We start from the raw sequence: 13,339 nt of genomic DNA, 5'->3' as shown, positions 1-13,339 counted from the left end.
AAAGTTGGTGCATGAGTCAAAACTTTCTTAAGCTCAGAGAAGGAGTGGTCATGTCTATTAGTGTCTATCTTTCTTAAGGAGTGTGGTTAAAGGATGTGAAATATATGCAAAATTTCTAAAAAACTTCCTATAGTATCTAAGTTCGTGAATATCACGGGATTTGGGCCAGTTAGTAATGCCTTCGATCTTCTTAGAGTCTACTCGAATACCATTGTTAGACTAGCCCATGGCTTTGCTCAAGGTAGGATCAAAACGTACGTACAGATCCAATCCATACCGTATGGGGATCCATTCGTACGGATCGATCCGTAGGTTTTTTTTTAATAAACGTTTTGCCTGCGATAAACATTTTTTTTGGGTTTCGCTTGCGATAAACGTCTTGTATCTGCGTCTGGACTCTGGAGGCCGTACACCTTCCGGTAAGGGCTAGCTGCCGTGCTCTCTCTCCTCTACAGTCGCACTCTCTCTCTCTCTTCGCTACTGTCACCGACGCCTTCCCTTCGCTTCGCCTCCTTCCCGGCGCCTTCCCCTATTCGCCATCTTCTCTGTTCGCTTGCTTTCGCCCTATTCGCCATCTTCTCTGTTCGCCTGCTTTCGCCCTGTTCGTTATCTTCTCTGTTCGCCTGCTTTCGCCCTATTCGCCATCTTCTCTGTTCGTCGCCCTTCGCTCCTGTTCGTTATCTCCTCACTGTTCTGCCCCCCTTTCCCCAAGGCAGCAACATAACTCTCTCTCTCTCTCTCAGAGCCTTAGCCCACCATCTATGGACCGTGCACTGATGAGCTCTTAGCCTCTCTCTCCTTCAATTCTCTCTCTCTCTCTCTCTCTCTCTCTCTCTCTCTCTCTCTCTCTCTTAGCTGAGCTGCCCACACTAAATATTATGCATTGCATGATTGCTGAATCCTGATTGAAATTGTATGGCATTGTGCATTGAATTTGTCAGAGCAATCATGCCGAAGTGAGAGAACCCATACTAGAAGGAGCACACAAACGTCATTCGCATTGTGACTACTCCAGGGCAGGTAGGTAGTGGCACTCGACAATGGCAATGCAAGTACTACAATTTCACCCTCTCACGAGTACAATTACTTGTGTCATCAAGCACCTCACAGGTATTGGCACCACCAGCAATTGTGCACGGTGCAAGAGAGTGCCACAAGCATTGAGAGATCAGTTGAGACACAGGATGCACTTCATGATGCTCTTCTTGGGGACTTGGCTGGTCCATCCACGCAGGTTGATGAGGATTCACAATCTCAGCCTGCCTCTTCTGAGCAGGCATCGTCTGCCAGAAAGAGGCCTTCTGTCATGCAAGATGAGGATGAGGGTGATACATATACGCAAAGGCAAACCACCTTGCCTTCTCGTGTGCATGCACAGTCTTGGGTCAAAGAAAGGCAAAGTGGAGATTGCTCGCACTCTCATAGAGTGCAATATCTCCTTCAATGTTTTGAGGACTAACCAATGGAAGAGGATGGTCAGAGCTATAGCCCAGGTTGGACACACGGAGTCATGGTCAAGGCTTGAGTACAAAAAGATACGCACCACGATGCTGCTTGATGAGCAAAAGGCCTTGATAGACAAGGCATTGGTGCCAGTGAAAGCAGGTTGGCAACAATTTGGTTGCACTATCATTTCGGATGGCTAGAGTGACACACGGCGATGACACATCATCAATATTCTTGTCTCTTCATGTCTTGGTACGTATTTCTTACGCACTGTGGATGCTGGGAAGGCAGGCAAACGCATCACTGCTGAGAGTATCTATGAGCATATTCGCCAGGCAATTGTTGAGGTTGGTCCAGAGAATGTGGTGCAGGTTGTAACAGACAATGCTGCTAATTGCAAGGTAATGGGAGACATGGTGGAGGCGGAGTTTCCTCGCATTGTGTGGACTCCGTGTGCAGCCCATTGCCTTGATTTGCTTATGGAGGACATAGGCAAGCTGAGTTGGGTGCAACCCAGAGTTTCTGATGCCACGAAGATCACTACATTCTTCAGAAAGAAGCAGCAGGCATTGGCTATCTTTAGGAGCCACAGCAACCTAGATATGGTGCGGCCATCCAAGACAAGATTTGCCTATGTGTATTTGGTGCTACACAGGCTTTTCAAATTGAGAGATCCACTATTACAGACAGTTGTGAATCCAAAGTGGAGAGATATGTATCATTCTTCACAGACAGAGCCCACCAAATACATACAGAGACGGATATTGGATGAGACCCTCTAGACGGATGTGCAAACTCTCTTAGTGGCTTTGCAGCCAGTATTTGTACTTCTGCGAGTCACAGACATGGAGGGCTCCACTTTGGGCTTAGTGTACCACCTCTTCATGTAGATGAAGAGTCATATTGCAGCTTGTACGTCCCTGACACAGAATTGGTAAGTAAAATCTTGATTCTTGATGGCCGATTACAGAATCTTGATTCTTGAGTCTTGACTTACTAATTGCTCCACTTCTCTGTTTATTTTACTCTTGCAGCCGAGATGATATATTGGCTATTGTGGATTATCGATGGGAGTATATGAGTCACCCCATTCATGGGATGGCTGCATTCCTCCATCCTTTCTACAAGACGCTACTTCTCTTTCATGATAGGGAGCTTCTCACCTTATGAGATAGGTACATTAATAGTATGTATGATGTGGAGCAGCAATTGGAGATTGATGCGGAGCTCTGCAGCTGGGTCAACAACTTGGGACCCTCATTTGCTAGAGCTATTGCTCTTAGACCAGAGGCCACCAAGCTTCCTCTTACTTGGTGGCAAAACTATGGAAGACAGGGTCTTCCACAGCTTACAGATATAGCTCTGCGAGAGTGCTATCTCTGAGGTATGTATATCATGTATGTACTATGCCATATGAACTAGTCTTGTGAAGCTTGTTGGGAATTGCCGAGCTCACATGAATGAAGCACTTTTTTGTAATTGGAGTGCAGGATTGTTCAGCAGGTGCTTGTGAGCGCAACTGGAGCGCTTACTCGCTCATACATACAAAGATAGCTCTCAGCGAGAGTAAGTTTTATTAAAAGCTCTCAGCTAAGGTCCTAAGCCTAGGGTTGTATTCTAACACACTTCCTTAAAACTTGCTTTATTTAAGTCCAAGATGTTTGGAGCATTCTTTATGTTTGGCATATACTTAGTTTTTTCAGAGTGCTTGGGATTGTTTGCTTAGAAAAATTATTGATTGATTATGTCAGAGTATAGTGTGAAGGGTATCGACTTGACGAGGCTTTATTCTTGAAGGAGTTGCTAGATCCAAATACCTTCACGAGATGCAAGTGAAGTTGACACATACTTAGATTTTGTGGAGGACAAAGGAGCTTTTTTTTAAAACTTTGCCAAGAAATAGCGTCATTAGATAAAGTGAAAACATATCTAGTTGTGGATTTTTTAGTGGTGAGATCACCCCCCAAACTAGCCAATGAGAGTGGAGTGGATGTTGTTAGACCAGTAAAAGTAAAAAGCAAAGTGCTTTGTGGCCTATAAATAATCAAAAAAGGCATTTAAGTGCTTGCTAGTGAGATACACCTAGATTCTACATGAAGTGTCAGAGAAAACCAGTAGCATATAGTAGACATCAGGATGAGTGCAAGTGATAAGATAGTGTTGAGATATCGAGCTCAACGAGTGTTGCAACATTGATAATCCACTTGGAAGATAGCTTCTGCACTTATGCAACTTGTTGGGTTGGTGAGATTATAGGCGATATGTCATGCACCAAGAGTGATTTATAGGCTATGTGATACCCACTTTGGTGTACTAGAGTTTTGCTTGTGTTCGGGGGTGCTCGATAACGACGACCGGTTGATCTGGTAGATCTGGCATGTGTAAGGCTTTTGATGGAGTTTAGTAAGGATTGGCCTCTTTTAAGTGGCATGCCTTCAGGCACTTGATTGACTCTATCACTTCTTTGCTAGCATGGCATAAGAGATCCATAAAGGTGATGTATTGGCTATCTTTAAGTGTTGATGGACTCTATGATTATGTATATACAGGATGTACAAACACCTAAGGAGGCTTAGGACATCTTGGTGAAGATGTACAATACAAATACTCAAAAGCTCGAAAGATGTAACTAAAGTAGGAACTACATAATGTGACCAGACGGAAGCTGAGTATAAATGATTACTCAATGAAGGTTAAAGGGCTTGGAGATGTCCTTGCTTCTATTTGATCGCTAGTAGATAATTGTTACATGTGTTATATATACCTCATGGTTGTGCTGGTATGAACGGACTCTTACACATGGACATTATTTACCTTCTTGCTGGGAAGGGTTTTTTCCCTTGTAACCACCCTCTTAGGTGATGGTACTTGAGAACCCTAGAGCATATTATATTATCACTTTTCACATTCTCTTATCCAAAGGAACTATTCCACCTCTCTTGCTCTATTGTGTCTTAAGTTAGCAGGTGCCTCTCAACATATCCATAGCTTGTCTAAACTTGTAAAGCTTTTCATTGAGCTTGGAGCAAGCTTAGTAGCTTATGTGTTTAGTACAAAAAATAGGTGATTGCTCTCTCCATCTAGTTTACAAACAAACTGTGTTATTTACAGGCAGCAGCATAGTTGCAGTCTCATCACACTCGAGGAACACTTGCTCTCTCCATCTAGTTTACGAACAAACTGCGTTATTTACAGGTAGCAGCAGCATAGTTGCAGTCATCACACTCGAGGAACACTTGACTTGTTCACAGGCTCATACACAATCAATTGGCAGTAGCTTCTACAGTCAGCTTCACACAATCATTTTAGCTGGCAACACTAGGGTTAACAGTCAAAAGTGTCAACATAATAGTAAGCGATTGATGGTATCAACCACCGTCATCCGTGTAAAGTTTCATCGCTCTCTCTAGCAATCACTCCATCACCTCAATAGCACTCAACACATGGCAGGATAAGATCTCTGACTCAATGATCACTCACCTCTACAATCGCTACTGACTGTGCAACCACTCGCATGGCACATATATCCATGGACTTCATCACAGGTTTGCCTACTACATCTAGCCATAACGATATGATTTGGACAATAATTGACCGTTTGAGTAAGCAAGCATACTTCTTACCTTACAAGAAAACTTTGACTTCTTAACAAGCCGCAAATATGTTTATCACCAAACAAATCTTTGTACATCATGGCTTACCCAAAGTCATTGTTTCTGACAGAGATTCAAGATTTTGTGGTAATTTTTGGATCACATTATTGTCCAACTTAGGCACTTAAGTAGATTTCTCAACAGCTTCCCATCCAGAAACAAATGGACAAACTGAGGTTACTAACAATACTATCTTAGATCTACTCAAAGCCTATGTTGCCCAACAACCTAACTCATGGGATAAGTACATTCATCTTCTCCAATTTGCTTACAATAATACTCCTCATTCAGCTACTGGTCGAGCACCTTTCGAAATTGTATATGGAAAACCCTTGCCTATTTCGAACAAGTAGACTTTCTCACAAAATCGAAGCTGCTGATCAATTCACCATTGATTTTACGACCATTCTAAATGACGTAAAACATTTCATTGCTCATGCTCAAGAAAAGTATGTTAAGCAAGCAAATCATAAATGTAAAGCTATATCCTTTGAACTTGGAGACTATGTACTAAAAATTAAAAAATGCCGAATTAAAAAGTGTTAAAAGATTCCCAGCTGCTGTTAAGCTTGCACCAAGATTATAAAACCTTACAAAGGACAACTTCCCACTCATCGAGTACATGAAGAACCACCTCTTATTGAAGGAGACCAAGAAATCTTTCTCCCAAATACCATCATTGACCATCAAATTACATCAACTCGTACTAGAAACCAATATAGCAAATATTTAATAACTTTCAAAAATCATCCTCGTGAAGATGCAAGATGGGTGCCTAAGAAATATTTTCATGCTTTCCCTGAGATCCTCCATTCTTTTCAACAAATTGGCAATTGAGGCAATTGCAAACTCAAGCAAGAGGGAATGTTATGGGAATATATTTTAAGCCCTCTTAAAAATATTATTCTACCCTCTTAGATAATTTGGGGATGCTTGGATTATCTTTGCATCATGCTGAATTATGTTAATATCATGGGTGATACCATTATAAATGTTAATATGTTTGGTGGATATTGACGTATTCTTGGGGTCTCCAATGTTTGTTTCAGTTGGTTTGTATGTTTGGGTGATTCCCAAACATACGCTTGCGTAAGTAACTTGGGTGATTCCCAAGTTACTTACGCTTGGCAAACATGTGTGTGATGATGGTTTGTATGCTTATGGAATATTTATTCTTTTTGATGGGATGGCTAATGGAAAATTTGTTGGCTAAGAAATGGGCAATGTCTTCACTCCATTCTAGTATATGGTCGCTGTGTAATAGTTAAGCATCATGAAGATCACCTTCCACTCCTAGAAGGGGTTCTCCATTTGGAATTATGGAGAAAAGTGGTCAACATTGACATGAACATACCCCTTTTACATTGTCATGGTTAAATTGAACTCCAAAAAATAATAAGCAACCATCTGGTGATGGTGCAAGGCTTGTTCACCAAATACATAAATGCTTGATGGTCAATAAAGAACACAAATATGGTATAGCTAGTAGGTAATGTATGTACTTCTTCATGACATATGCCATGGGTAGCCCCTCTCTTTCAGTGGTCAACATCATTAAGTTTACAACTAGTAAAGGTCATAAGGAAGTCCATGTTGTGCTCCCCCAACTAAGTTAGTATGCATCAAATAGCAAAGCCTAAAGTGTCTAATACAAACATGTATCCATTAAGCAAGTTAGAATATAATAGCATTGAAGCTAGCAAGAAGATGGAAGAAGGATAGCTCATAAGAAAACTACCATAAGGGATTGATTGTGTATTGTTTATTGTCAAAAATGACTTATATACAAGTGACTATTTTTCACAAAACTTAAAAATGGTTTAGCCTCTATTACTAGTCTTAAACAACTATATACACTAAGTCTGTAAACTTTCCCTATTTGACATTAAGCACATAGTAAGACCACTTTATATATTCCAACACCATCTTACAACTATTGTCTATTCTTATATGGGTAAGACGGCAAAGCATCTTACGATAGGTCAGGTGGGCAAAACCATGTTAATCAACGGAGTGGTAAACCTATCACGCACAGCTTGTAAACCATTGTCAAGGCATATCGCTTATAATCTCACCAACCTAGAGCCAACCCATCCAGGAGTGTAAGTGTGGAAGCTATCACCCATGCGGGTTATCAACGTGTGCGATGCTACTTAAGCACAATATCTCAACACTTTCCCTTGAGCTTAACTCCATACACTACACTCCAAGTAAGCTTCTAAGCTTGCAGAGCTTCTCTATATCTAATGCCTTCATGAAAATGTTAGCAACTTGATTCTTTGTGCATCAATATACCAAATCTACATCACCTACTAGAACCGTCTCCCTCACAAAATGATAGTGCACATCAATGTGCTTTGTCCTAGCATGATAGACTAGATTATTGTCTGTATGCTACTCACATTATCATAGTAAATGGCAACATCCCTGTCCATAAAATCACCCATATCACGAAGTAGCTTTTAAACTCACCCATATCACGAAGTAGCTTTTAAAACTAAGGTACCTCACAAGCTGCCACCATAGGAGCACCCTTGTACTTGACAAGGCAACTCTTGGTTTTTTGATACTCCAACTCATAGTTGCACTCCCAAAAGAAACATAAAGCCATTAACAAATCTCCTATCTAAGATAATACGAGCATAATCAGCATCTATATATCTATGTAATTATATCTCCTATCTAAGATAATACGAGCACAATCAGCATCTATATATCTATGTAATTATATCTCTCTGTCAACCTCATAGAAAAGTCCATAATCAAGAGTGAACTTTATGTATTTGAGAATCCATCTAGCTACATCCAAGTGTGGCTCCCTGTGGGCTTGCATAAAAAACTCACTTATAAGTCTAACATCAGAGCCTCAACAAATCTGGCCTGTAGAGATCAAGTTACCTGCTATGTGCTTGTACATAGTGGGGTCCTCCACAAGCTCACATGTATCCACATAAAGCTTAATGTGTTGCTCCAATGGCACTAAAATAGGCTTATAGCTAGCCATACCATACTTAGGTAATAGCCATACTACTTCTATAACAACAAAATACCCTCAAGTGATCTCACCATCTCTATACTAAAAGATAGTGTGGCTCGCCCAAATCTTTTATCTCAAACTTTTGGTTCAAAAGCATCATGTGTCGTCTTGTGTAGATTCATACACACCAAATTGATTCCACCTAGCATGGAGTCTTTCCTTGATGTAATGATAATGCCCCTCAATGTGCTTTTATACAAGCGTGAAATTTGGATTCCTTGCAACTAGCATTACGCTCTATCAATGTAGATAGGAGTGGAGGAGGACTATTGTCCCACACGTAGATCAGCTAATAGGCATATGAGCCATATACATTCAACTATAGCTGTAAATGTTATCCTATACTCAATCTCATAGCTAAAAATGGCCATAGTAGGCTGTTTCTTGCTAAGCCATAATATGCACGATCCACCAAGGATACCACTAGTGGACACGCTTGTGTCGTTAACAACCAGCCCAATTGTTGTCTATAAAAGCATGCAAGGAAGATGACTAGCCTCTATCATAGAAGAGACCCAATGCCGGAGTACCTTTAAGATAACGATAGACATGTTTCATGGCTTGCTAATGCTTTGTGTCAGAGTTGTGCATGAGTTTTCTCGATTGGGAAACCCTAAACTAAATATTTAGCTGAGTATTGCATAAGTAAAGTAAGCATCCCATAGCTTGGCGAGATAAAGAGAGGCATCAATGGTTCTCCACACCATCCTCTAGTGAAAACCTGAATCTGGTTTTTTCTACATGTGTAGAAATAGGCTTGCAATCTTTAAAACCTTTGAACAAGTTGTCCAATGTACTTAGACTAATGCATGATAAGATCTAACTGATACAAACTGTATGTTGAGATAAGAGTGCAAAAGGCCTGGATCAATCACATCAAATGAGCACTGTAAGTCAGCTCAAGGGCTCTAGTTTACTCCTCATTGTTGGGACCAATCAAACACATGTCATCCACATAAAAGCATGAGAATAGTTAAATCCTCACCAAATTTGTGAACATAAAGTGTGCTTTCTATTGGACTATTGTTGAAGCCAAGAGCGCATAACTTTATGTTGGTGACAACATAACCATAATAGCTATAGTGTCAACTACCACAACTCTGTGTTGGTCATAACATAACTATAATAACTATAGTATCAATTGCCGAAGCATCTTATGATGTACTCCTCTCATAAACATCTAGCTTATATAAGCCATGGTATAATGTACTAATAATGACAATACCATGCCCTTTGCGAGGACGATGATAATGAATTGTGCATCTATCATCCACAAACTAAATAACAAGGCTTGCATGTGCAATCTCGTTGAGACCAAAACAAGGTTTTTCTTAATGCCAAGTACATAGAAAAACATCCTTGAGAGTAACAACGTATTCATTCACTATAATAAGCAAACTTTTAATAGTATATGAAGAATTGTTGGCACACATTATAATAAGCAAACTTTTAATAGTATATGAAGAATTGTTGGCACACATTATAGTGCCCCTATTAGGTGCACCCTGTAAAGAGACAAACAACCCTTTGTATGAGGTAATGTGCTTAGAAACACCACTGTTAAAGTACTATAGCAAGCATGTAAGGATTTTGCCACTAACAAGCATTTCATGTGCTTTGAAGGATCATAAGCACATGTGACCACAAATGCCCAATAAAATTGAGCTATGCTCAATGATTCTTCCTTTGCGGCACCTAACATGCTATATGTGAGACTGACATGCTGTTTTCCTTCTTTTTCTTTTCACTTTCAATGTGTTTCTCACATTCTTTGATGAGGTGTCCAGGATTTCCACAATAGTTACACCACTTCTTCTTCTTATCATTAAACCTTTATGTGAGGTAGCAAAAGACTAATCTCCAGAAATCATGCGGCAACCAGTTTACCCGAGACTATTCCTCCTGTGGCACAATAAGGACACACCAACTCATCACGGAGTGTTCCTCTTATAACACAATAAGGACACACCAACTCATGAAATTGGCACTGCCCCTTGGCACAACCAAATGGAGAGAAGTAACAAAGTTCTATAAGGAATCCGGTAATCTACAATGAACTATGGATACAAGTAAATTGTTAGGAATGATCTTATTTATGTTTTCCAGTTTATCCTTGAGGTCTTTAATCCTTGTGATGTAAGCATTTCCCTCTGTCATGTGCTTTGTCTCTAATTGTTTTATGAGATAAGACACACACCCCTCATTGTGCACCTCATACAATGAAGCGAGTACATCCCATGCCTATTTGGCCAAAGAACATGACGTTATGTGCGGGATGATGATCAATGCATATGCATGTGCATCCTTTCCATCCCACTTGGCTCACTACAGTGAGGAAGGGGCAAGAGGAGCTGAAGCAGACAATGCACTTAAAGCTTCAATAGTCTCAAACGGTGTTCTTAAAAGACAATATACTTTACAACTTGATACATAGGCCCAAAGCTATTTTTCCATTGATACATGTCATCATGTATGAACACATAGGATAGCTGGTGCCATCTTACTTATCCTTCATTGCAAAGCATGCCAAACAAGTCACTACTTCTTTTCGTTATATGATATCCTAAACAGCTAAAACAATTGCACACTACTATGAGTGTATACTGTTTAATATGATCAAGAGCAAGGGAAAAAGAGCGAGTAATACCAGCTAGAAAATTTGCCCGGATTTTGATTGACTATGGTGGTGGTCACAAATGAACAGAATGATCAAACTGCAAGCAAGAATCAAACAATCAGAGTCTAGGAAATGGATAATCAAAGATTAAGAATCGAATTATCAGAGTCGATGGATTACATGATCAGACTTGAGGAATCACCAATCGGAGATAAGTTAAATCGCCAATTGGAGAGTTCAAATGTCAATTGGAGAGTGGGATCATTGAAGTTGGTGTTGGAGGTGGTAATTTGCATAGCTACTCTTGGGTTGTTTTGTATGACTGGAAGTGATGGATTATCCCATATGTAAGAGCAAGTCCAAGAGCCATATATAGGGGGAGCAATAGCTGGGAGATGGGAGCCTAGCCACCTCTATGGTTCGAGGTTCTTGAATTAAGGGAGGGTGTTGGGGGTGGCACTTCGCGTAGCTACTCTCAGATTGTCACATGACTGGAAGTGGTGGATTATCCTAAATGCAAGAGCATGGGAAGTTGAAGAGCCATATATAGGGTGTGGTGGCACCTTGTCATTCATAGATATCTCCTTCCTGATTGGGTTTTTGGGGCTACTGCTGGGAGATGGGAGCCTAGCCACCAATGTTGCTCACTACCCTAGGGTGGTGTGTTGTTGTTGCTACTACTGCATGTTTTTGACATGTTATTAGAGCTCAGGCCTGTGTGGCCTGGGTAGCCCTCACCTCTGTGGTTCGAGTTTCTCGAATTAAGGGAGGGTGTTGGAGGTGGCAATTCGTATAGCTACTCTCGAGTTGTCGTATAAATGGAAGTGGTGGATTATCCCATATGCAAGAGCATGGGAAGTTGAAGAGCCATATATAGGGTGTGGTGGCACTTTGTCATAGATATCTCCTCCGACCCCCCTCTCACTACTTCTAACTCCCTCAGTCAACCTCGGTTTTTTGGGGGAGCAATGGTTGAGAGATAAGAACCCAGCCACTAACCTCGGTTTTTTGGGGGAGCAATGGTTGGGAGATAAGAACCTAGCCACTACCAATGGTTGGGAGATAAGAGCCCAGCCACCACCGACATCATTCAGTGCCCTAGGGTGGTGAGTTACTACTTGTTGCATGTCCTTGATAGTTGGATCCACCACCCTGCATGTCCTTGAAGTTAGAGCACCAGTGTTGGATTGATGAGGCTAGATCACCGAAGTTAGATTGTCAAAGTTGGTAGATCATTGATTGAAGAGTTAGATCGCACGATTGGAGAGTTGAATGGCTGATTGAACTTTCTACAATTGTCTTTGGGAATCAGACTTTTGGAATCCCGATCAGACTTCTGGAATCGCTGAGACAATTGGACTTTTACAATCCAATTGGAGACCAAAGCAGCGATTGTAAAACCAGCAATCATCGATCTGAACAAGCATCGAGCGATCAAAAGTGCGAGCAATTGCAAAGGCAAGCGACGACCGATTAAAATTGAGCCATTAGAGGAGCAAGTGATTGGAGATTCAGTAGCAATTGTAGAGGTGAGTGATCATTGAGTCAGAGATCTTATCATTAGGAATTGGTAGAGGGGTAAGGAGTCCTTGGGTTTTACCTTTGTAGCTTTTGATTTTCTGACAAACAGAACATTCAGCCATAAATTTTGCTATATCTTGCTTGAGATGAGGCCAAAAGAATTCCCTAGATACTAGTTTGTAAGGTAGCTGAAACTCCTCGATGACCCATGTAAGGTGGTTGATGCATTTCCTCCAGTACGAATTGTCTAAAAGGTTGTGTAATACACCATCTCTTTTGGAAGAAAAGATAACTATCATGTTATAAGTAATCACCAATAGGGTTCCAATTATTGTCTCTAAGCTTAGTTCAAATTTTCAGAAAAATTTGGGTCTGTATCATAGGATTCTCTCATAGGAATAAATGGTTGACTTTGAATAACAGAAATGTTGTGAATATTGGGACCTCTACTTAAAGCATCTGCCATAACATTTTCTTTGTCTGGTTAATATTGAATCATGGGTTGGAAACTTTGTATAACTGAAGCCCATTTGATATGTCGATCAAAAATCAATGGTTAAGTCAACAAATGATGAATGTTTTGTTGGTCTGTCTTAATTAAGAATTCAAATCCCATTAAATAATATTTCCAAAGTCTTAAAGCATGCACAACTGCAGCTAATTCTTTGTTATATGTACTGTAATTTCTTTCTGCTGGTTTAAGCTTACGACTTTCATAAGTAATTGGATGTCCATCTTGCATAAGAATAGCACCAAAGCCTTGTCCACTAACATTAGTAACTACAATAAAGAATGGTCATTGAAAATCTGGTAATGTAAGAACTGGTGCATTGGTCAATGCTTTCTTAAGTTCAGCGAAAGAATGATCTTGTCGACTAGTCCAATTAAAATTTCTAGCTTTCTTAAGAAGTTCAATCAAAGGATATGCAATATATGCAAAATTTCTAACGAACTTCCTATAGTAACTACATAATCTAAGAAAAGATCGAAGTTCATGAATATCACATGATCTAGGCCAATTAGTAATGCTTTCAATCTTTTTGGGATCTGCTCAAATACCGTTAG

This window comes from Cibotium barometz, chromosome 23 (genome assembly GCF_041138505.1).
Source record: "Cibotium barometz isolate CiBa-2024 chromosome 23, ASM4113850v1, whole genome shotgun sequence".
Lineage (NCBI taxonomy): Eukaryota > Viridiplantae > Streptophyta > Polypodiopsida > Cyatheales > Cibotiaceae > Cibotium > Cibotium barometz.
The sequence above is the reverse complement of the archived record's forward strand: the minus strand, read 5'-3'. Positions refer to the sequence as shown.